Source organism: Poecilia formosa, unplaced genomic scaffold (assembly GCF_000485575.1).
Source record: "Poecilia formosa unplaced genomic scaffold, Poecilia_formosa-5.1.2 Scaffold47, whole genome shotgun sequence".
NCBI lineage: Eukaryota > Metazoa > Chordata > Actinopteri > Cyprinodontiformes > Poeciliidae > Poecilia > Poecilia formosa.
In genome coordinates, this window is record NW_006799986.1 from 2,578,837 (window position 1) to 2,605,520 (window position 26,684).

Below are 26,684 nucleotides of genomic sequence, written 5' to 3' on the forward strand. Positions count from 1 at the left end.
GGTCGTATTCTGAAAACTAATGTTGTTTATTTTCAGTTTTCCAAGGTCACAAGATATTTCTGTGTGACTCGGGGCTTTCAGCCTCAGATGTTTCTTCTTTCTCATCCAAATCTTGACAAAGACAAAAATAGAAAACCGCTGAGTCACCGAAAACCAAAGTCCTTGTAGAAGCAGGAGTTTTTGAACAAATTGGTAAACAAGAATTAAAATGCTCCAGTCTGACAAAGCTCAAACGCTTCATTGCCTTCGGACAGGAAAATAACCTTCCTCTTAAAGAAGTGAGTAATAATTATCTTCCACCTGAGCCACGGATGTCTGCAGCTCCTCCAGAGTTACTAATGTTGCATCGGGGCACTTCTCTGCAGGAATGCCCTGCTTGTCTCTGGCTGCTGGCGTTTTAACTTCATTAATTATTCCAGATATCAAAGCATGTCACATTTTTCACATTTTTATTTGCAACAAAAAGGAAAATGAAAACCAAATCCTTCCGCTTCATGTTATGACCATTAAAAGATATTACATTTGTGGTTTATAACCAGATAAAATGTAATTTTGTCAGGTATTGATGGTTTTAATGATGGCATCTGACCAAATGCTACCAGTTTTCATAACTGCATTGCTAAAACCCAAAATCTTACCAAGTATTTCTGGTCTCATTTCTAGTGAAATATTTTAGTCCACTTGAAATAAGACAAAACCAACTCATAGGTAAGTTTCCAGCAAGATATGAGAGCTTGTTTTCAGTCAATACTTCGTTAATATTGGTGAAAAAGTACCATTGGCAGGTTATTTCACTTACTTTTCCATATTTTAGTTAAATTATCTGCCAATGGGACGAGTACTTATTGACTGCTGTGTCTTGCAGAGAAATAACTCGTTAGTTTGTTTTCTTGCACATTAAGTCTATTCAGATATTTGCACTAGAAACTAAACCAATATTACTTGGTAGGATTTTGTGTTTTTGCAGTGCATTGACTGTATGTTGTGTTTATGATGTTTTTATGATGATGTAAAGCTGTTTGAACTGCCTTGTTGCTGAAACTTCCTATGGAAATAAACTGCATTGATTGGTTGATTGATTAAACCGTTTGCAGTTCGTGCTGTTTGACCACATTTAGTGATTATGGACATCATTTATTATTAACTATTGTTTCTTTTTGTATGTACAAAGGAGGAATATTAGTTATAATCTATTGAATTTGGGGCTTTTTTAAAAAACATTAGCAGTTTTATGCTAAATGATTGGATGCTGCTTCATTAACTAAAGCCAAATGTAGAGATGAGTTATTTTAGCATTGTAGGAACAATAATGGACATCCTGACATCCAGTAATAACAGCTTTGGATATCATCCCCTTCCTAAATTAATGGTCTGAGTCATTTTTCCCAAAAGTTATTCATGCAAAAGAAGAAAAAAAATGTCTATCTCCAAAAGATGATTTAGGCAAAACAAACAACAAAAAGTCACTTTTGGCAAAAATAACTTTATTTTAGGGTAGTGACAATGTGATAGTTTCTGCTCCAAAAAAAGAGGAAAATATTAGTTTTTTTCTCATTATCACCAGTGAAACCCACATTAATTCTGATTTGTCTCTTGTGGATGGTTTATGAGCAAAAGTAGAACAAAACTGAACGAGGAAGATCTCTATCTTTTCAAAACTTGAAAACGACATATTGGCAGAAATGTCGTGGACAGCACGCTCTTTATGCTCCTGCTGTGTTTCATGGCCATCTGACAAGCAGCAGTTGAGATATCACTTCAACAATCAACTTGAACAACAAGTAATTGAAAATGCTATCCAGTATGTCATCTAGCACCCTTCAAAGTAGATATTCTATTCTTCCATTCTTCACCCACAGTGTTATCTGCTCTATTTCTGCAGCCGAGTGAAACAGTGTGAATAGCACACGGCTGCCTTGGAAACAGAGGCCCTGGAGAGGATGGAGAGCTGATTAGAGAGAAGCTGCTTGTCTCCAATCAAACCCGCTGCTGTCTGTTTACTGTGAGCATCCACCGAGCTTTCCGCGCTGACCCGGAGGGAAGATCCGAGGGGTCAATATCTCCATTTGCAACTGGCACAAAAAATCCAAAACCAAAGAAAATGTCTCACAGCGCAAGCAGTGTTACACAGTCTCTTCCCCTGAGACCGAATTATACTTGCAAATATTGTGTAGCTTTGTTTCTTTACTGGCTTCACAGCAGGAGCTGGATGTGGAACTCACAATTTTTTCTTTATTCTCTTTGACTGGGATTGCAACCTGAGGCAACCTCGGCTCTCTGGCTGGATGAGTTAATGAAACAGAAAAATGCCTCATAAATGCAACATGACCAAACCTGCACTCAGCATACAGAATCTGCAGACTTGTGACCTTTGACCCTGTGGTGAGTTGTTGTGTCTTTGTGTAAGAGTACTTAGCTATATTTTAGAATATATCAACATCATTAGAACAATGAAAATGTTCTACGTTCTGCTTATCTTTTGTTGCTGTTTATTCACCTTTAGATGAGTTACACATCACATAAAACTCCAGTTTCACATTTGCTGCTTATTCAGTCAAAACATTTTTATTGTCCAAAGTGATTTCATCTTTCCAGCTATTTTTGATTTAAAATACATGCAAACAACTTCTAAACTGTTCATAAATGCCCAGAGTAGTTAGGTTATTAAAAACATGGGTTTATGATCCACAGTCATCTGCTTATGGCTGAAATCTGCTTCAGACTTCCTCTAAAAATGCTCTAACTTCCCCCTTCAATAGCATAAAACCACATAGATTCATTTTTACAGTCTTCCTTATGTTTTCTCTTACTCAACATAGAGACTCAGTCTCAGAGTTTTTTGTGTGCAGAACAGTTTGGGGCTTTAGTGACTCTGTGCAAGCAGGACTGGGTGAGGTTTGGACTAAATGGAGCAATATTTCAGATTAATCCTCATTAATGTCAATTATGTGCTGACCCTTCCACTGAAAGGGAAAATCTGAATCAACGGGGCAACAACCCGCCTGCAGCGCTGGAGATTTTAGAAGATTAGGATTCATCCTGCGGGGAAGCGAATGCCACAGGTGCTCTCGCATATCAAACCCCGGGCTTCGCTTCAGAAACTGAGAACATTTGTAGACACACTGCACCCCACATGGTCCTGGATTAGACGTGAGCGTTGAGGCTTTTGAACACACGTGAACATGGAGAGGCAGTGGGAAACACAAGCCAAGCACAAGCCACATTTCTGCACAGGCAGACTTGGCTTTATTTTGGCATGCTGCTCTGCGGTGAGCGGTGTGAGGGTTTAGAGGGATTGAACGGTGTTGACTTTGCTGTGAACCTGCAGAGCCTCTACACTCTCACAGCTGCCTCCCTCATCATCTACAGAGGGCCTCCAATCATTGTGGAAAATAAGGGCTGGGGAGGCTAAAAGATATATCACTACACCCCCTCCTCCTCGCTCCTGTCCTCCCTCCGTCTCTCCCGTTCTGCCTCTCTCTCCACCAGTGCGAGGTTTTTTATTTTTTATTTTTACTGCCTCTCCTTCAAGGTGGTTGTCATAACTCACATTTCTTTGAGTTTATCTAATATTCCAATTATGCAGCTGCATATTCGGCCGCTATTTTTAAGAGCACATCCCAAGGGCATGCCTGCAGCTCAGGCATTTCTTAGTTGAAGAACCACAGTGAGTTGGCTGGCTGTGACAGATCTGTCATATCACAACCTCCCACTGGATTTAAATACTCTGCTCTCTCAGACAATGGAAAAACTTAGACATTTTCCACATTAGGTATTGTACAGTATACAGAAATGATGGTTGACCATTACTCAACTGAAGCATTGATGCTGATAAGATGCACAATTAGCCTGTTTTTGTTCTGGGTTTTCCTAGTACGAATCATGCTTTCTCAGTTCTCAGAAGCTAAAATATTCATAACAAATTTATGCAAAACTTTGTTGATATTCTGCTAATGTAAGCAAATAACAACTGTGCAATTCAGTTATTTCCATTAAATAACAGTTAAAATCACAGTTTGTTCATGCAATAAGTCAGTAAAATAAGTAACGGTGTCATTCTCTTACCACTTCCTGTCGTCTTCTTTGTCGTTTCCACCAGTAGTAACGTCCAGCTGTTGATCACATGACTCATGAGATGCCAAAAAAGTGTTTCCATTCCAGTTTTGAGAATTGCACTAATTTCAAAACAGCTGAAAAACCGACTCATCCTAGCGCAAAAAAACATTTTAATGAAAAATGTGTTTTTTTCTAAATTGGTGAGTTAAAGCAAATTTATGTTTGTAATTCCAATTTCCACTTTATTAATGTAAATGGAAATGCAGTTAGTGTCTAGAACCAGGATCCAGACCTCTAAGAATATAATGTCTCATCCTAACAGATTATTTAGATTTCATATCTGGACTTATCAATGAAATTATTATCAATTTTATTAGCATCAAAGATAAACGAACCCAACAACACCAATGCAGTTTAACTCTGTCTGCATTTAATTTCAATGACATAAGACGACACAGGACTATAAAATATGTCACACTGTTACCTTGTGACTGCAGCATGCAGTTTGATCACCAGATGAGCCAGGGTGTCAGATATGTGTAGGAGCTATTGAAAGTTGTTGCAGGGAATTTGTTATGTCAGAAAACCAACCTCAGAGTTTGCCGCCAGTTTTAAGAGGATATAAACTTTTGCTCTGAAAATGTTTTCTCTTTTTCTTGGGGTGAGCCTTAAACATGTGCTTTAAAACTCTTTAAGGCCAATCTTTTTCCTAAACACCCCATTTAAAATTTAAAGATGAATGAAACTGGGATCAAAAACATGAAATTGATCTATTGCAGGCAGGTTCACTTTCTAGGTGGCTAATCTGTCACAGGGCAACAGAGAAAATCTTTATTTGTTTCTTTAATCATAGTTTCATGAAACAACCTGAGATCACCTGACATAGTTTAGAACAAAGCTGTTTTGTCCTTTTCCTTACCCCATTTTTACTTTCCCATTTCGTCTTTGTCTTTGCAGATCTGTGTAGTTGCCTTTCTGTAGTCTTTCTGACAAGAAATAAAAACTTATTACAACAAACTGAGGCTGTAGATAAGGCCAAACAGCCTCTGATTTTATTCCCATTGGGTCAGTTCAGTAATCCAAGCAGTTCTGCTCAGATAACTTATTCATTACCTCGGGGCAGACGGGGATGAGAATTAAGGTTTTATGTAAAAGCAAATAAGGTTTTGTTGAGTTGTGTCCAAATTTTAGCCATTTCTTTTTAGCGATTTATGCCCTTAAGCTCTTTTGTTCTTTAAAAATAAGATTTTGGCACAACAGCGGGTTCTGATGCAAAGGTCACGGTAGTAATTCAACTTTAGAAGCGAGGGAGCTGCACTGGATGGTTATTCACGATGCAAGAGATGAGGTATGAAGTGATAAGAGCTGAATTCATCCGCAGCTTTAGCACACTCAAGGTTTGAAACTGGAAGGATAAAGTAGCAGCATGGCCCACAGAGCTGGCTCCCCTCCAAAAACTAACCACTAAAGGTACGTTTCTCCAAGCTTCTGGCGTTGATACATGGCCGTGTTTCCAGTTACTGCCTCTGTAAAAACCAAAGCTTGTGTCCAGCTAAGGAAGACGTATCTCCTGCTCATTCTTGGACTCAAAACCCCAGAGAATGGTCAACAGAAAAAAGAAAGAAATATATGGATTTCAGTTCATAATGAAAGCCAGCTCACAATGCCACTCAGTTAAATATTTTTTCCTAGATCGGTGAAATTCAAACTCTTCCTGGAGAACAGACATCCCATATGTAAAACGAAGCCAGTTTACAGCACAGAGAGACGGACTAAAGAAAAGGACGGCGACGCCATGTTTGTGTGCGGATCACTCCAGGCCTCTTGGCTCTACATTTAGAGACTTACTGACCTTTTCTGGGAACCAGTTGTGACAGAAAAACAAGGCAGACTTGTAGATCAGTGAGAAATTCACCTGCGGTGGGTATAGAGGAGTGGGAGATCTGTATTGTACCTTTTTTCCATTTACTTCCAGACCTGTTTCGGACCACATTGCCAATTTCAGGCACAATTTGCTGAAAGGCCAGATGCAGCTGCTCTCAGGATCTGAGCACAGTGGTGTGATATAAACACAAATGGAGCAAGTCTTGAACTATTTAGGCTTCCATACGGTCACATTTCATGGGAAATGAGAGTTGGACTTTGTGAAACCCATATAAGACTATAGATAAGTAGTACAAATGCAAGTCTTTGTGCTACTATCAACTTCACCTTAATAAATGTAGACCACAGAAAAGCAAAAATCAGAACACATATTTGGCTTTGTTGTGTTTGGCACCTGTACATTTGTTTTGCATAACTTTGTTGGCTCCATTCTTTGCCTTTATGGTCAAGGTCTCTGCTAATGTCATGCTAATGATATGTGTGGGTGGCTTACTTGACATGGCTGGACCTCGCTGCTAAGCCTCAGCGTTAATCTGGTTGGACACATCAGCCAATGAAAGCATTTTGTCATTAAAACCAAATAAAGTTTTCTTGTAGCCATTTTCCAGTCGGGTCTCAGGACCTGCAGATGCTTTGTAGCTGACCTATAAATCAGCTGGTGGTTCTCCAAATAGAACCACTTTGTCAGCAGAACTGCAAGCACAGGACCAGTTATCAAGAGACAAAATCCCTAATTTCTTATCCTACATAAAACTCCTTTTATTTCTACTTTTTTGTTGTTTACAGAAAAGAACAATTAGCAAACTTTGATCGAAAGGAAGAAGGTTATGATTATACTCAGTTCTTTTAATTTAATAGGGTTATGGATGAAAAAAGGTCAAAGTAGGGAGACTTGGACAAATTCTTGGTTTGGCTCTGAGTCTCTGACCAATGGGAAATGCCAATAGGTTTGTCTTTGGATCTTCTTCCAATGCAACATTCCTGGAAAAAAGTCTTTTTGTTTTAGCAACAAACTCAACAGTTAGCTGTAGCGTGACGCAGTGGATGAATAAATGGACTAACCCTTGATCTCAATAGTTTGGTGAAAGATTCGATTCTGTGACCTGATATCATTCCAGAGTGAATAAAGAACATCTTAAGGAAGAAATAGATTGTGCCCTGACAGATAACTTAAAGTGGTCAGTATTTTTTTCCCTTTTAGCATCATTTAAAGGAGTTGTGGTTGATTTTTTTTATTCCTTTCTTCTTCTTTTTTAAAAAGTGTTCCAATATGTTTGGAAGCCACTGCATATTTTCACCAACCTTATGAAATAAATAAATACACATTAATCTTGAATGTGCTTTCATAGAGTCCAGCAGCAAGATGTTTTTTAGACAGCTGTTGCTGAGGTTGTTTAAGCAGTAGTTTTTTAATTTGTAACTGCAAGGTTTAGTTTTGTAAATATGAAAAATGTAGACCAACATAACAGGTAGATATATAGGCTTTGAGTTGCCTTAAAATCAGTAATAGTATGAAACAAGATGTGCAATGTTCCCTTTATTTGGAGCGCAAACAGATGTTTGCAGAAATCTGTCTTCATTCCTGCGTTTTCTCTCTTCCTGCTGTTGCCAATCAACTGTTTTCAGGTGAGGTAAAGTTTACGTCGATAAAGAGGATGGCTGGCCATGACCTCAGATGCCTTGTGGTTTTCTGATACAAATATCTTTGCTTGAGAATGTTAAAGTCAGAAACACAAAACCAGATAAAGCCATCAACCAGTCTGTTGCAAATGCCCGATTATTTCATTGATTTTGTGCTCCTGGAGGCAGCCTGCAGTCATTGTCATCTGGGAATACAGGCATGACAACCTGGCAGATGTCAAACCATCCTGGCTCTCCCACTTCTTCATTTCCCCTTCTCTTAAAATGTTGATTCCTCAACAAGGCCCTTCTGCTGTTTACCATGCAGCTTTCCTGCATACACAACCCCCTATGGAAATTTGGGTACACGTGTAAAACACTGGAAGGGACAAATTTATTAGACAAAAAGCATTTTAAGGATAAAGTGACTACAACTTGTTCCCTCAGTCAGTCAATCTACACAACTTAAGTGCTGCTGCATCAACAAATTGATTTTATCTGAGCAAAAACTGTTTGTTTGAGCCAATTTTTCTCAACCTAACTAGCTAACTAACTAACCTAAAATGTTGTTTAGTCATTTCATTTAAACTACCCTGACAGTTTTTAAAAGTAGCAAGCAACAGCCCCAATGTAAAAGAAAATGAATTCCAGTCATTTTTTCAAAACTCCTGATTGGTTTTTAGATAGTTGTGGCTGTTGATCCTGTCCCAACCGTCATTCTGTAATACACAAACCGTCAGCAGTTTAACTACATCAAAACTACATTTTCTCCTCCCTAATCGCTCAACATTCAACATCTTTTGTCAAACATATCTAGTGTCCATGAATATACAATGGAAAAGACTACACATGTAGCATGGAGAAAACAAAATCTAATGCATTCCACCAAAAATCCCTCATATGTTAATTTTATTTATGTATTTTAACTTTTAAAATTTATTTCATCATCTCTCATTTTTATCTTTGTGTAAAATTTATGTAATAATTTTGGGAAAGTTTAGCTTAGTTTTATTGTTGCGGTCGTAGCCCATGACGTCACTTCCTCCTTCACCAGCCCGTTCCTGGATGCTATGGTGGAAGGTGAGTTTTTCACGAGTTTCTGTCGGTATCTTGTTTAAATGTTGCTGTATATGACAAAATGTTTTACTATCTTTTAACTAGCGTGTTTTTATGATGTTCATTTTAGTTTTTATATATATTTTGGCAGAAGAATGAATGTGTTTGTCGAGTGGGCTAGCCGATTGCTCCTCATGTCGTTTCTTTGCTAAGGCGGACTGATGTCGGCTGAATATTCTCTGAAATGTTAACTTCCATCCTATACAGGTATGTTGTTCACATCTGTTATTTTTATTGAGCTTTCTTGTTCATTTTTGGAGTTTTATATATTTTATTTTCACAATATACCTACATATTGTTATGCATTTTGATTATTAATCACAAGTCAGCCGGTGGTTTGTGTTTATTTTTATTTGTTTTACTAAATTGCTTCAATATCCTAGGTAGATAAATGATACAATAGAAAATAAAAGTAAGTAAAAAAATAAATAAATAAGAAGACAATTATAAAATGGACAAAGACACCAAACGCTCATAATATGAAGAAAAAAATAAGTTAATTTTAGCTGCAGCGATTTTCTTCCCTCCTTCACCATTTCTCTTTAATTGGTGTTGAAGGCCAGGGAAAATAGATGTTTTCAGTCTGGATTGATTAAAGTCTGATTAAATTATCCACAGAAATGGATTATTTCATTTAAATGTGAGAATTTCTCTGGTGTCTTTTGATGTTTGCTAGAAATCCAAACATAACCTTATTTTAACCAGAAGGAACTAGCCATAAATTATAACTTCTCAATTACTAACACAATATTTCCACCAGGTTATGTTTTCAACATGTAGAATCGTCTTTTAATGTTTATTAGATGTTTAAATGTAAGTTGTTTTACATTGAGTAGCAATAAAAATGGGAGCTAGCAGCTAGCATCAAACTCAGTCTTTAGTCCTTTACTTCCCTAAATATGTTTGATTTGGTCTGTTTCTTTACAGACTGTTGTTTGGACATTATGAACTTTTATTTTTTATGATAAGTTTTTGCACCTGGCAGTGTTTCTTGGTCCAAACCTTGACAAAATATATAGGTCCCTTACTATTCACACAAGTGTATATTATCTCGAGGGTTTCTTCCATCTGTTCTCTGAAAAGATTTATACCCTGCCCTACAAAGGACAATCTCACCTCAGAACCATTTCATTTTTCTTATTTACCAATAAAATAGAGATACTGCAGCTTTGTTGTTCTCATTATAAAACACCCAAGTCTGGAGATGTTTACAGCCACATGGATATGCATAAATACATATTTTTTTTCTGTATGTAGAAGTTCAAACACAAGCCAAGCAATTGACAGGACTTCGTTTCACAACTGCCAGGAGGAAGAAATAAAGAATAAACTACAAATGCATGTAGGCCAAGATAAAAAAACTCAAGTCCTTTTGAGTGGCAGCCCAGATTCAGTGGCTCAGGTGGGCTCAGCCAAGCGGGGCTCCACATGCATAAATATTGCAGGGTTTAAATCTGAATCCTGTGACCATTTTGATCTTGTGAAAGACTACAAGTAATAGAGTGAGAAAAGGAACTGGTGTGGCTTTCATTTCAGAACACGTAACTGTATGATATGTTATGCATTGCACATGAGATGAGCTCTTGCAAGTTTCATTTTCCTGTAGACTTGCTTGGGTTGTGGTAGTTTCTGGTACAAACCATCTGGTGGTGGATGAAAATGGAAAATTTGGGTCAAGGGTTTATAGTCACCTCGACCAAAATGTAGCACCGCTAGTTTTAATCACTTCAATTTATTAGAAACAACATTAACTGCTGTTAAGAGGCTACGTGTTTTACCAAATTTACCCCACGGTCACATTCTCCCCTTCCTGTCTCCTGTGCTGAACATGTCTACAGTTGTGTCATGGGATAATCAGTGCAGTCTGGAGGTGATCGACAGGTGATGAGAACCTCGATCTAAAAACGGCAGGAAGTCTGTCATAAAAGTTGTCAGCCTGTAAGTGAGAAGCTGCTGCAGAAATTCCCATGGAAAGAGAGACGGACTGCTTTTCTTGCCAAGTGTAAGAAAACGACAGAAGACTTCCATATGGAGTTTAAAAGCAGCAGAAAATATGTGAAGTATTGATTCAACATTGGACTTTCCATCATGTTCAATAGAAATTTGAAGTTAAGACTAAAGCCATGAAAAAGTGTTAGTCTTTACTGCTTTTACAGGCCATGGTATTTTACAGGCAGGTTTCACAGAACATTTAGCAAATCAAAGCTAAAGCACAAGATCAAAAATCACATTTCTCATCCTAAAATATGAATACAGCAAAATGCCCAAGACGTCAATCAGGTAATTATTTACTTCTTACCATTTTGGACAAATTGTTCATGTAGTAGCAGAGTCGCTACCCAGCATGCAGCCCACACTTCGATGTTAAAAGCATCAGCCAGGATGGGTGGTCTCTACAGCGTCATGATGAGGTCTGCAGGGGGCTGTAAAGAGCGGTGTGGGCTCTCCATCTTGAAAGAGCGTGAGAGCGTCCCAAGTGTTTTGAGTAAGTGAAAAACCTGCGTAGTAATGTCATTATGTTTTAATATTGTGGTGGCAGCAGGGGGTCCGGGTTGAACCTGAGTTCACTGTATCTTCTGGCTTTCCTGGTTGGCTGAGAATTTTTTGTAGAAGCTCAGATCTGATGCCTGTGGCTGAAAGCAGCAGCACCAATGTTAGCACTGTCGCCTCGCCAAAAGAAACTCCTCAGTTCAATTACCTGTCTTATAATAGACTAGTGACTTGTCTAGTGCGTCCCATGACTCTCATCCGTTCACTGCCACACTGCCAGCTTAAGCAGAAGCACATGTTTTCATCATTGTCACCATTTATTAATGAGGACAGGATCATACTGTCATGCAGTTTATAACTCAAATTTAAATTTCACTTTTGGACTAGAGCTGAAACTGATGGTTGAGACCCAGAAACATTTTATAACTTAAAATTCCTCAGATTGTTAAAAGTTTAAGGGAGTAACTTTTTCACTTCCAATACGATGTAAATACCGCAGCTTTTAGTATTTGCCCATACTGATATTGATGTCAGCAAAAGCTTACATTACTCAGAGAACATTAGTCTTATAGTCGATGGAAACGGTTTGTATTTTTAGCCACTGAGTTTAAATGGCTTAAAATGATCAATTTCTCTGATTTTACTGTTCATATTTATGTGTTTGAGTGAAATGAACATTGTTCTTTTATTCTATGAACTACTGACAACATGTCTGAAATTCCAAGCAAAAATTCAGTATTTATTAGCAGAAAATGAGAAATGGAACAAACAATAAAAACCTTAAGGCAGAACCGTCCTACACGTTCCAACAAGCGGCTGCAGAAGTGAAGTCCTGAATAGTTCATGGTATAATTAGTGCTGCTTTGATGCTGACAGTGTCGTTATAATGGAAGCAGAACAACACGGATGATCCATCCATGAAACAAAAGTAATCCCAGCACATCCAACGTCACACAGATGGGAATTTAAAATGTATTTGTTGACATGAAAGTATTTACAGGAACAAAAGCAGCTTAAATTATCAGATGATGGTTTGTAATATGAATTATTTATTTAATGAAAGCAGCCAACATAAAAGACATTTCCTGTTTCCCAGCAGGGTTCTTCACAAGTTATTTTGAGTCCTGGAGAACTGTGTAATGTCAGCTCTTCACTGTGTTCCAGCAAAGTTTGCAGACAAATCTGCTAAAAGGATTACAGAAAAAAAGTAATCGAGTAAAGTTTCTGTTGGCCTGTCAGAAGGAACCGTTCATATATTTAACAAAATCTATGAAAGGGCGATCTGGATCTTAAAAAATAACTGGCTTTATCATTGATTTTTTCCAATCACCAAATCAACATTACTGAAACACTATTTTTTAAATATTTTTGCTTCACACAGACATTAAGTTTGCCCTTATTTTGTAATACATCATGTTTAATGTGGATTTTCAACCCTTTTGAAGGTGAATAAAGACCAGCAGCTACAACAGAAGTATTTATTTGCTGCATTTGAGCGGGAACACCTGAGACACATGATGCTGACACTCACTTTTTATGATTTATGATTTATTAGACAACATCTAAATTTGAATACATGCATTTAGTAGTGCGGTGCACTAAATTATAAGCAAATTTGTTGGTGAAAAAAAGCTAAATTTTATTAAACATTAGTTGTGAAAATTTTTTATTTTTCCCCTGATTTTATTGTTTTTATTTGACTGCCTTCATTTTCTGCCTAAAGAACATCAGAAACGTTTGATTTTATTTATATTTAACTTTTTTAAATCTTGTACTCGGGCACTTGAGCAGTTATTTTAAGAGAAGCTTCAACAGAAAGGAAGTCGTGGACATGCCATGATAAAAGCAATTCATTGTTTCAATGTTTTCTAACTTCCATGAATAATTAATGATTAATTTAGATTTTATTTCAAACAGGTTTTAAAAAGCAGTCAGTAGGACAGAGAAAACATGTGCATACATAACCAAGAACAAAAACATTGTTTACCACTACTTCCTGTTAAATCTTACCCCTTAATTTGATGATTGATTTAGATATTTGCCAAAATAATAATGATTTCATTAATTTGTTCATGATTTAATAGCTATATGAAGATACCAGAGAAGTTTGATGGCTGCAGTGATGCAGATGTGCAGACGGTTGGTGGGTCAGAGGAGCATGTTGTGCAATAAGAGACCAACATGAAAGAGATGGATACAAAGAAATTCTTATATAATGGAGTTTACTTCAGGTTTTGTCCATTGAACAATCACAAAGAAAGCCTGTTTGTGTTGAATCTGCTTTGTTGTCGACCTCTTCTGAGAGCTGCGTTTCCTTTGTGTTGCACATCTGCACAATTGAGGCGAGGGACTCTCAAAATACGGAGCGGCGACATGACAGAGATAACTGCTCATTGTCTCTGTTCTCAAACTCTTGGCACAACATGATGACAAATTTGCTAAAGATGTCAGTATGACCTGAGAAGGAACAGAGGGAATCATATTGCACATTTCTGTTCACACCATGTCTGCTCTGGAGGCTTCAGATGTCTGGAGCTGTGTGTTTTATAATTGGATGTTGGGGATGAAAGAGCCACAATTGAGCATTGGTGGTCATAGGAAAGGTTCCAGTTTTTCATGGTTTACCCCTCGCAGTAATGAATGAATCATCGCTGCTCCACTGAAAGTCGTTTAAAGGGAAAATACAATCAGAAAATCATTTAACTTACCTGACATTTTATGGGCTAATGCTTCAGTGACTACAGCTTTGAAGCATTTAACAGAAATCCTGTGTAGAGTATCAGAGTTTAGTTACTCCATGTGTGTTTGTGGATCAGAGATGGATTAAGATGTCCATTGAGGAATGTTCTTAAGGCATTGCAGGGAGTATGAGGTTCAGGAAATGTAGCTTTGGGCAATCCACTCCACTTGGATGACCAAAGTAAGAGATACGTCTGCATTCTTGGCACGAAGTCCAAGTTCAGGTTGTTCTACAGACAACCTGAACTTGGTTGCTCCCTATTGTTGATCCTGTGTTTTGTTTTCATGGGCAGGGTCTCAATCCTTACTTTAGAAGAGGATCTTTGGGTTTGGGAACAGCAAAGTGGTTGCTTTTGGAACATGAAGTGGTTCCTTCATGTGCTCCACAGAAAGGTGGACTGCTTTCTTTGGATGGGGAGTGAGTCTGCCTGATGCAGATCAGCTTTATTATGTTGTTGTTTGGAACAGGAGATGGATTGATGTGTCTGGACCTTGTGTGCTATAATCCAGGCATTGTGTTGAAGAAAGGACTTCAGTTATGTTTGCTATAACAAAATCTACATCCACTTGGATGTAATAAGTTTCCTCTGTCTGCCCTTAAACAAGTGAAGAGCTTAGAGAATTTGGGGCACCATGAAGCAAACACTTGAGATAGTTTGGGAAACTACACAAAAATACTTCAGTGGAGTTTGGTGTCTTGATTAAGCACAGGGTGATAGTAGAGAGAAACAACTCTTTTAACAGGAATAAATCTCTAGTAGAGTCATAACTAGGCTCAGTGACCGTCTACTGTGACTGGGTGAGAGTTTGGCACAAGTTGGTTTTTGTAAAAATTATGAACCAAGAAAGAAAGGAAGGTAAATGACATACATTCATAATTCTGCATAAACCATCACCAGAAAATTCAAACCATCAGCTTACACCGATTTTTTTTTTCTTTCTTTTTTTTTCTTGTGTGTGTGTGTGTGTGTGTGTGTGTGGTAGAAAGAGTCTGGCTTGGCTTTTACTTACTCAATATTCTGTAGAAAATTATTGGAAGTCCTGGTTCACATTATTTTTATGACATTGAAGAAGCATATCTAATAATTGTTATGCAAAAATCCCCCCAACCCAACAGAAACACAATAGTTTGGGACTTTTTTGGACGGTGCCAGAGAAGTTTCCAGCATGTGTTTCTTTTACGTGTGGGGCCGTTGTAATGGCCCTCAAAGTGCAGCCAGATGTGCAGACAAGAGAAAACAAGTGATGTGCACGGCTTGTTATCTTCTGCGGCTGAGCAAGTAAACTTTGGGGAGCAAAACTTTGGGAATTTGTTGTTCGTGGTGAACAAGCTTTGTTACTCACTAATGCATAGCTTTAGGCAAAGGATCATGTGGTTGAGCTAAAATATATATAAATGCATGAGTTACAAATTGAGATCATCAGAAAAAAACATGTGTCACAGTTTTACATTTTATTTGTCTTTCTTGGGATAAGTAGATTTTTCTCATGGAGAATATAATTTTATTTTGAGAAAGATTGCGACTACATGAGCGCTATTTGATGATTAGTCTGGACAACAGATGCACTAAAGAATTAAAGGATTTTTAGGTATCATGACGTTACCTAACATGACATAAAATAACTTATATTTAGATAAAAGGTGCTACATTTATCCAAATCTAAGCCTGGATTACTCACTGATAGCTTCAACCTCCAATCATTCAGGTTCTTTGATTTGATTAGATGTAAATAAATTCTTTGGTTGACGCATTAACACACATTGCTCATTTTCTAAATCTGCAATCAAGGAAATCAGTCAGCTGCAGCTTTGCACCTAATGTTGCTTTGATCTCCGCACCGTGGAGAAAGGGTCTCATGTTTTCTCAGGGGAGAGGGCTGTATAGGAAACCTGACTTAAATCCAAGCACATTAAGAGACTGTCTGGTTCGTGTTTATTGATCTACCCTGCAGTTTGCAGTTCCCAAGAAAGAAATAAACAATTGATTATTATTTGTGTGCTAACTGTCACTTCTGATTTGTGGTTATTTATACCAAATTTTGCAAACACATATGATTTCCCAGCAGGGTTTTGGTGGGGAAAGAAAATTAATTCCAGGTATTTTTGCTGTTGTAAGAGCAGAACTAAATAAAATCTTATGTTTTGAAAGAAATCCTATGTTTTGAACGGTTATTTTTCTGTGTTTATCTTGAAAACCTCTCAGGAATTTAGCTTTTATAATTACTTCTGCTTTAGAGATCAGGTTTATAACTAAATAAGTCTTTATCATTTAGAAATTCCTAAATTTCCAACTTAAGCAGGATGCAGAAGATAAATGAAAGTCCTTTTGGTGAACCATAATAAAATGCTAAAAGTTGTGCCAAAAACAAAGCAATTTATTTGTTCAGATTAAATAACAATAAATGACCAGTACTCCCTGCATTACATGTTGGTTCTGGATCTCAGGGGTTTTCTTCTGAAAGGTGATCTCTACCTGGCAGACGTTGTTCACTCTGAAGAGCCACTTGTACCCAGGGACGATCTGCATGATATTTCAGAATAGAACAATACTCTCGTCTTTTTCCATCCAATCTATCCATGCATCTCTTGCTCCATTTCCAAACAAGAGGCAGAAATCCACTCCAAACCACCAGGGGGCCTTCTGCCTTTTTCTGCTTGAGAACCACATGGAGAAATTTGATTGTAGATAAACATTTGCTGACATGTTCTAAAGTCCTCTGTCCATCCTGATACCAGAATAATTTTATAAAGGTAAGCTGTTCTCCAACATGAACCCCAGTTTCTTCAAATAGTCTTTCATGTATAAAATACATGTTTGGATCATCAGAGGTTGTATTTAATCCCATTAAATTCCCACAAAAGCGTTCATGAATTTTATGCTAGCTCAGACTAGCTCACAGTATGTGTCTCTCACCAGGTTTGTGATTATTTTAGCACAGTTCTTGTCTTTGATCCATTTTAAAATGGTTAAAGTGCCATCAGGGAATACAGTTTCTATGAAGAGCTGAAGTTTGGCAGGAACAAACTTGAAATAAGAGCAACTGTTAAGGTGACCTTGATAGCATTGGGCAAACCCAAGGTTTACCAACAGCAGGATTCAGGTACATCCATTAATCCATGTGTCCATTAACGATTCCCCTTATCCTTGCAGTATCATGGAAGAGTTGATGCCTATGTCCAGCGCCCATTGACTGGGGTACAGGATGCACCTTGACATGTTTCCTCCCTTTTAAATTTCTTCTTTTTTGAGTTTTTGTTTAACGGACACAATATAACCTTGTCTATGAAATTGATAACCATCCAAACTCCATGTGAAACTTTAATTGCAGTCCCTTACAACCCTGTTAGCTAAAATCATGAATTATACATGATAAACCATATTTTTTACACATCTCGATCTGAATTCTGCCAGATCTGTACAATCAGAAATTTACTTACGTAGAACCTGCATAGAGTAAGCTAAGAAACCTCAAAAACGCATAATTCCCCAAGCTAATATTCAATAACGGATGAGGGAAAAAGTCACTGATATCTGTCTATTTGGAAAGCCAAAGTTTCCATTAACCACAGATGAAGAAGACGTGGAACAAGAGTGAATCTTCCCAGCAGTGGCTGGCCTACAAAAATTACTCAGTCACTTTTCCAGGGGTAAGAAATGAAGCGAAATCAACATCTGAAGCTTTATTTTCCTCATGGTCAGTGTTTATGATTCTAGAACAAAAAGAACATTTTAAAAAATATGTTGCGGTCTGATGATGCAGAGGGCATGTCGTTATGTCTGGTTTAAAACAGAGACGGCATTGCTCCAACTCAAGCCACTGGTTGGTTTGAGTACTTTATTCCTCAATTTAGTTTGATGATCTGAAACAGTTTTTTGTGTCAAGCAAGTGTAAAAAACAAAGCAAAAACTGCAGTGATTTGTTGCAAAGTACATTTTTAAAGTCACTATTTAAATCCATGCAGACTAGACAAAGTGCCAGGCTCTGTGTGACGGGGACACACTCAGATTTGTAACCAGCTCTCTGTTGCATTGCATCAGCCTCCTAATGGTACTTGACATTGTTGAAGTGCTGAGGTTAATGTTAATGAGCATTGGAGTGTGTGTGGAGCTAACACTAAGCCTGTCCTTCATTCCTTGATATGCAGTTTTTCATCCGCCTTCCTGAAACTCTATCAATAAAAACCTTCAACTGGTTTGGTAATCCCAGGATACAAGGTCTGGCCCACCTAAAAACTACAATGCTGTCGGTTACAGTTAATATTCAAACTTTATTAGTCATAAATCCTTTGGGTTTTAATCTGCTTCACCTCCATGCGTTGGACTGAAATCGTATAGCCATATGGCTCCTTTTTTATTCTCACAAATTGGTCTACCACTCAGCTAAGCTCCCCATACTGAGCAGCATATATATATGACTTCAGCCATTTAGGTTTGGGAGCTTGGCCAAAGCTATATGTCAGAGCAGGAAAAAAAAAGTGGGAGCAGGGCGAAAATTTGGGTGTATGACTGAAAGCGCTGGCTCCCACCCCGCTCTACCGTCAGGGTTAAAGTACCTGGAGCTAACGGCTTTGGATGTGTGAGCTCGGGTCGGTGTGTGTGTGTTTCCCAGCATCTCGGGGTTAGGTTTCAGTTTTCGTGCTGATGGGAGGAAACGCTGATTTAATTTCAGCCTCCTTAGAGTGCCCCTAGACCTCTGATTTACAACCCTTGATACTTTAAGATAATACCCTGAGGCCAGGCCGCATTAGCTGCAAGAGCAGGGAGAGTTAACATTAAGATTCACACTGTACAGCAAAGACAAGGCGGCTATAAACAACTGAAACAGATGGGAAATACTTTAAACTGGAGTTTTAGGGAAGATATTTATACATAACAAAGAGCTGCATGACGGCTATCCTCCTTTTGTCCACATCTCCTTTTCGACCATGGATTTCTAAGATGAGCTCCTGTGTTTTTATGGCCTATAACCATTCGGGGCTCTAACAGAAGACGTCATTATATATTCCACGGCACGGTGGCTCCTCTCGTCTGTTCTGTCCCATTGAGCTGCAGGGTGATCTTGAAGGAAGAGGGGGCACGGACAGGACCCCAGAAAATGAGATGCAGAGGTCATTAACTTTTATCCTTCACATAGGTTATGGATTTAAATAGAAAGCTGGAGCCATATTCAGAGTCTGTCCCTTCACAGTGACAGGTAGGGATCTTGGGAGGCAAAGCTAACATTCGAGGGGTGAGCTATAGCTGCCGGTTACTGATTTCCCTGTTGGATTCAGGAGATGGGGAAGTCTCTTATACCATGTCAAAGGGATATTATACCATAACCTGTTAGCAAAAGATCACAGAAACGGTAAAGAGTCACTTTTAGACGTTGTATGTGTGATCTACAGATAAACTTGGGGTACGTCTCTGCTCCCAGAAGAAGAGTTCAAGTATCTTGATGTCTTGTTTATGTGACAAGAAAGTCTTCATTTGCAATTCAGATACAAACTTGAAAAATGTACAGTGGCCCAGCGCTGCCTTAGAAATAAGTGGTGGAGCTCTGACAGAGGGGACTTGAAATACCCACACATACACACTCTCGCCTTCTTTTTTGAGACTTTCTGGGAAAATCACACTAGGAGGTGACCCACAACTCACTAGAGAGACTATGTATCCCTTCTGGCCTGCAAACGCCGTGTAGTTCCCAGAATCTGTTGGATAGTTTGGCTGGAAAGAGGAATGTCTGGGTTTCCATGATGGATCCTGAGCACTGAACCATTTTGTCAAAGGTGGAATACCACACGCTGGTTTTCATGAAACACACCGTTACAAAGACTTTGGTTTTGTAAAATTAAAAATACAAATAACTCCTTTAAGGTGATCCACAACAACTTCTGACCAAGAAAGCATGATTTATTTTTAAACATAACATGAATCGCAGTAATAACTCACCAACTTAACCTATAGTGGCATTTTCAGAAAGTTAAAGAAGTTCAATAAAATTAACCAGAGTCTTTATTTGCTTATTAGTTTGCAGATCATTTTCCTACGCAGGACGAATCAAAACAGATATTGCATTTCCAAAAACGTGAATTCACTTCATTTTGTTTCCAGAAACATACCTGGAAACAGCTGGAGGTGAGCACTGATAGAGACGGTAAACATTTATCGATTCTGGTATAGATGTTCCAGGTTGTGGATTAAGCTTCCAGTTGGTTACTATTTTAAACCCCTTCACTGTCATGATGAATCCTAATGGACCCATTATCTTACATGAAAGCAGCTGTGACCTGCATCAAAGCGTCGACCAGCTTTGATGCAGGTCAGAGCTGCTGTCTTGCTCTGGCCTTTGTGTATACAGGGATCCCTCACTATGTCGAGGTTCACCTTTCGTGGTCTTGCTGCTTCGCGGATTTTTTTGTGTGCAGTTTTCTTCACGGTGCATCGTGTTCTGCGTCCTGATTGGCCAAAATATACGTAATCAGAAACTTAACCTTTGAATGCCTGTTGAACAAAACTGTGGCCGGAGGCTCTGCCGTAGATACAGCTGTGATTCTCGCAAAGCAGCTTGGAGGAGACGCTTTAATGACGTAATTGATGCACACGCACATCTGCTGACCTGAAAACAGGTTTTGGTCTTTGGTTTCAATTTAGAGTATTTAATTATGCTGTGTAATAGTTGTAAAATAATAATGGTAACTACTTCGTGGATTTCACTTATCGCGGGTTATTTTGGGAACGCAACCCCCGTGAAAAACGAGGGATCACTGTACAAAAGTCTCCACTGACCTCTTAAGTTATTGTTTTGTGCTCTGCAAGAATTAAAGGATAAAATATTTCAACACGTTTTATCCACTGCATATATCCCAGGCATATGCTGCTTTATTTTTACAACTCACCTGTTACCAATTAAAATTGTATTTATTCATCTTCAGTTCTCGACAGAAAGTTATTCTCAAGATTAGGATTTAGAAAACCACCAGTGGAGCTGAATACAAAGTTTGCATCTTTATCCTTTTGAGTTATTGTGGGGTTTTGGTTTATAAATGAAATAAACTCTTTAAACTTGAGGATTAAACTTGAGGATTGGGGTAAACCCTCCTTAAAGCCATGGCAGAACGTAGTTGGTCAAACGTTTGATTGAGTTTTTTACCAAACAAACTAAATTTTACAATTACTTTTGTGAAAATGGGCAACATTTTTGTTGCTTCATCCAATAAAATCAAGTTAAATCCCAGAGATAAAAATAAGACCAGACAATATGTGATAAATCTTCAATGAGCAATTAATATTTAATATGGCGTCTTCATTTTTTTAATATGAATATAATTGGTGTTTCTCACTTTACCTGTCCCTGGTCATAACTTTACGAGTTACTGATGGGTGACTAGACCTTTAAAAAAGAAAAGGTGTCGTAATAAAATGTGAATATGCCCTGAAAGACACAAATGGGAGCCGGCAGATGGGAAGAAGGTGGAAAAAAGAGAAGAAAGCTCATCAGAAGCAGAAGCACACCAGCTGTCAGTCAGCGTCAGTCGGCTCCCGCGGCGCTGCAGACACCGTGTTGTTGGAGGCAGGAAGGACTGCGGCACCTCGCATGCCTGCAGGGCTCAGAGAGCAGGAGACGGTCGCAGCAGGCTTCACCCCTGGGCTTCCTCTTCATCTCCACGCTCATGTGGAATGTTTTGGTTTGTGACAGAAACGTCTGTGAGCCCAAACCCAGACCTCAGATTACGTCTGTGTCTCACTTTTGTATTCTACCGTCCTTGATGTTTGATTATTATTTATCCAAGTGTCTTTTGTGAGGAAAGCAACAATTAAAACCACTAGGAAAACTTTTCTGTGGAAGTAGGAGAGGTGAAAGGTCACTGCCTTAAAGGTTTGCACTGAAGGAACGAGGAGTGAAGCGATGACTCTGAACTCTAATCACTTGTTTCAGCTCGGTGTCGGTGGAAGGGCTTGATCACAACATGTTTGCCATATATCTTGTTATAAATGGTGTCTTTTTACAATGTGTTTGAACTTTCTGGCTCCCAGCCCCGCCGCTTTCACCCTGGTCAACTCCTACACAGAAATCTACAGAAGGTTTCAAAGCGTGTTAGCTAAAAACGTAGCGGAGGCAGGGAGGGAGGAGCTGTGGGAAAGTGATAGAAAGAAACCGATGCCTTGCAGTCATGTTTGGGTTGTGTGTGTTTGTGGGAATCCAGCAGCAGCAGCAGGCGGGGAGCATGTCTCGGCTCGAGACCGAGCACCGTGAGGCAGAGCAGCAAATTATACCAGTTCAGGGATGAGCCTGAAGCTGTCAGCAGAAATGGAAATAAAAAGGGGCTTTGAGTGGCTCCACAGCAAGTCAGAATGACAGCCATGTAAATAATATTGGCTGAATATGCTGCAATTTGGACCTAATTTACCCCATTGCCCCTCCCTGCTCTCAGAAAGTGGAAAAACTTGAAACAATTTATCCTTTTGAAGGTTAAAATGAACATTTCAGGCCTGTGCGTTGGAAGAAGCTGTGTTCGCGACAGTAAGCGCAGCGATGCATGAGTCTGAGCAGGCCCTGCTCACTTCCTCCTATCCCGGCTGGCCCAAACTCTAAAAATCATTACTGCACCATCTGTCTGTCATGACTTTGGCATATTTTCACTTCACGTTTATGACGCTTTTTTAACTAAAACCAGATGCAGACGGCCCTTAAAGAGCAGACTGATGCACCTCTTGGGGCTAATGGCTTAGAAGTGTGAACGTTGCTTTGGAGGGTCCTAACTCTGCCCCTTTTAATATCAAGCCACTGACATTAAATGAAAATACCATGCAGAGCTGGCAACCTTGGCCTCGTAATGAAGGCTGGCGAGGTTGCGTCACGTCCTGAGTGGATGTGTGTGACCGTGTCAGGCTGAGAACTCAGGGAACTCCAGAACGGCTTGGCAAGTTTTAAGGAATTAAGTCAGTGGCAAATACTCCTTACAGGAAAGAAATCTGTCAGAGAGAACAACCAATAAAATAACACTGATTTCTGTTAGAGTATGCAATAAAAGTATGTCAAATATACATAAATAATGAGAGACCTGGAGGAAAATAAGGTGATAAAAGTGACAATGACTTTATTTATTTAGCAATTTGTGTGTTTTTGGCCAAACTAAACTCTTTGGGCTGACATTGTCGTTTGAATGAAAAGAGCATTACAGATGTAGCTGGATTGATTTGATGGGTTAATAAAAGAATTGGCTCATGAAGAGCAAAAATTATGTTGGTGGCTAAGTGGAGTGCTTATAACGTTTTACCAGTTTTCTGTAGTACAGAGTTAGGAAAGTGTCATAATTACTGTATGTTTGAAAAAACTATTTGAAACTGAGAAAATAAAAGTTGAAACTGAATAGTTCAACGGAATAGTGTTTGTTTTGATGATAAAAGATTGAATTGTGTTTTGTGTTTGTTTATGCGTCCTCCTTTCAGATTCAGACAAAAATAACCTGAAAGTGTCAAAAATTAGAAAATTGATAGAAACAGAGATGAATCTGAAGATGTGGAATCTAAAGTGAAACAAAAACGATGTAAAATATGAAGTCTAATTAAAACAACTACGTTTTTTTTTATTTCCCTCTTTGAACACTGTTTTCAGGTCATAAATCAAAAATTTGATGTTCAGATTCAGGTTTTATTTTTCAGTTTCAATTTCTTTTCTTTGCAATAATTTTGACCTTTTTTGCTCCATACATGACAGAATGTGAAAAACAAATTGGTTGGACTGTTAAAGATAATTAAGGATTTTATACAGTGGGTTAATTAACTTGAATAATTTTATAATGACCTTTAATCAAACAAGGCAGAGTTTCACTCTAGGTGAAATATTAATTATATGTATAGAAATTATTTTGCTTAAAATGTTCCCCAGAATGCAGCATTTGTTTTTAATCTCATGTTTTAGTTGAAGACTAGATCAAGAACTAAAATGAGAAGAACGGATGACTAAATGAACAGATGAAGTGATTAATTAAATGCTGTCAAAGTGAAGTGCTGCTAAATTATCTCTAAGAACGTTTTTAAATGTTTAACAGAAACTCTATCAAAATGCTGACCTCTCCCTTAAACTAAAGTTTATTCTAGACTGAAACTGTTTGCAAAAGCCAAAACATAAAACAATATAATTTAATGGTGGATTAAACTATGTTTTCGAGTTCAGAATAAATTTTACATGTTCCATTGTAGACGTAAGGTATGATCAGAAGAAGAAGAAATGATTGTTGGCACAGCAACGCTTTGTGGTCCTGGCCAACAGAGCAGCAATAATTCCTTCTGGAACATAATAACCTCTTACATATTAAAGGCAACACTGGAAGATTACAGGTTTGAGGGAAACATTTTTGCTCTTAGAGGTCGCTCAATAGATGGCAGAAAATACAGAATGTTAATTTCTACACAGCCGTTTTTCTGGCGTGTTTTGTTCTGTGAAACTCCCACAGGACTCTGCCAGTAAAATCAATGACTGATTGATTCGTCCAATTGACTCCTGCTTTTAAAACAAAAGTTCTGATTTGTTAAAGCAGAAACACTGAGCCGATGGAAGAAGTTCAAGCAATTAGAATATTGGGTTTCAGGACCTTTTCCCCTCTCAAACTGGTGTTTATTTCCAACAAACAGATGCCTTTGGGCCATACTGAAACAATTACGTGTAAATTTCTCAAGCGCACAGACAGCCCTGAGTGTACACTGTTTGGAATTACATCTTTGGAGTTTGTTTTCCCCTCTTTTGGATTTTTCACATGCAGCTCTTTAATAAATGCCAGAATGCCTGAGAACCCGAAGCTCAGGCGACATCTTCAGGGAACTTATGCGGATATCCGTGGATCAGCATCTGCCATCTGTTGTGTGTTGCTGAAACAAAGGTCTGCTTTATGGCAAACGTTTTTTTACATGTCAACACAAACAAGATGCACGTCTAAAAAAATTAATTCAAAAGTACTTGATGAAAAACATTGACGAGGCATTCGCTTAAAAAACCAACGCGCCACATCTTCAAAGAACCCAACGTAAAAAACTAAATAAAAAATTAAATCTCATAAATATGACTATGAACAGCAATTAATGTATGATAATGAATGTTGCATTCGACTTCTTCGACTGGAGAAGAAGACTGATCTTTTTAGTTTTCATCCTGCTCAGACGCACCAATTAAAGGACCAGAAATTACCCATAATGCATGCTGCTGATTGTGTGATCAAATTTTCTACACTTCTGATTGGATTACAGGGAAAAGTTTCAAACATTTCTACTATTTATTTGCTGTAACTTGATATTTGAGACAAATATTTGACCCTCTTACAGTAGAATTTTTTTCCAACATGAAAATACAGTAAAGAATCCTGCAATTTTTTTTCTCTGTACGATATAAATAATAGTGTCATCAAGAAATTATTTTTAATTTAGTAATTAAATTTTAAAAAAGTAAAATCCTGCTTATTTCTAGCATTTATTTATTATGGCTTATACCAAATGAAAGCGTAAAAATTCAGTTTCTCTAGAACATTTAGATTGTTGGATTCATCGAGTTTTTTAAATAACTTTAGCTTAAAAAATGTATGATTTGACATAATCATAAAGAAGGCTGCTGACTTCATAGGCATTAAGAGTCACTGACCCAAAAGGTCATTGGTGAAGCTGGATGTTCACACATCATCGGAAAGATGAGTGGAAGGAAAAAGTGCAGCGGAATAAGACACAAGCATCAAAACTAAAAGCAGGCTTGAGAGGATTTTAATCCAAAGCCCAGTTGAGAATTTGAAAGAATGATTTCCCATTTTTAATGAAATAACTGAAATAAATAATCTTGTACAGAAAAAATTAGACTGAATTATCAACATCCTTAAAACGTCGAAGTTACTGGTAAGAAATTCATTGAAATAATAAAATGAATACCTTGGACCGGTGACAAACTGGAGCAGTATAGATTTTCTTGCGGCTCACCTTCCTTCTCAACAAGCGATTCGCCTGTAACCTTTGACCCAACCAGGATATCGGACACCTTTAAAGCTCTGTTGTGAAACACAAAGCTGAGATTAATCACTGCGAGACACGGCACATTCCACTTTCTGTCTTCTTGATCCTGACACAGACAAATTAAGACATCATATCTCAGTCAGGAACCAGAGATCCAGTGTTCACTTTCCCAAAGCTTTCATGTGCAGCGCTGGGCCCCGCGTGGCCCCCAGGAGCTGATTAATCAATGTTTCCCCAGCCTGCTGCCCTACTCTGTTCTGCAAGTCGGAGAGAGCGATGGAAGGAGAAAAAACCCACAAGGTGCAACTCAAAACCCTTCAGGATTTCTGTCCCGTTGAGCATCGTGGATTATTCTGGGACAAACTGTTTGTGCGTCAACAGAGGGGAAGAAAAACCAGCATGTTCCACTTTTACCCTCCAGTTCATCCAGCAGGGACGAAAATGAAACTCCTTTTCCTCTTGAACCTTTTGATCAAATATCAACCACATGAGCAGATGTAACAGCAAAGACTAGATGTAAGTCTTGTCCTCTGGTTGATGTTCTGTGTTTTCAACAGTTTGCTGCATGTTCACTTCTTCCATTTGTCTTCAAGGTCCAACCGTCTGCCTACTGCTGCGTCCCAGGAGACACTTTGAAGCGGTTCAATTCAAAAGAGAAAGACTGAAATTTGGGCCACCTGACTGCGACCCAACATGGCGCCCTCTGAGAGGCGCCTCGGTGGATCAAATCTGGATCTGCTTTCAGGAAAGAACTTCAGCTTTACTTCCTGGCTATCAAAAGCCTTGGAGTATTTCTAAAGAGAT

At 38.4% G+C, this 26,684-nt stretch overlaps 1 long non-coding RNA gene across 1 annotated transcript in view; it reads left to right on the forward strand.

Moving 5' to 3' along the window:
* The first annotated feature begins 8,570 nt into the window (after window positions 1-8,570).
* LOC103138183 (uncharacterized) overlaps window positions 8,571-26,684 on the forward strand; it is a 53,993-nt gene continuing 35,879 nt past the window's right edge. Inside the window, exons 1-2 of the long non-coding RNA XR_476247.1 lie at window positions 8,571-8,640; window positions 8,768-8,883. This is a non-coding gene — a long non-coding RNA (uncharacterized LOC103138183). The remainder of the gene's footprint in view (window positions 8,641-8,767; window positions 8,884-26,684) is intronic.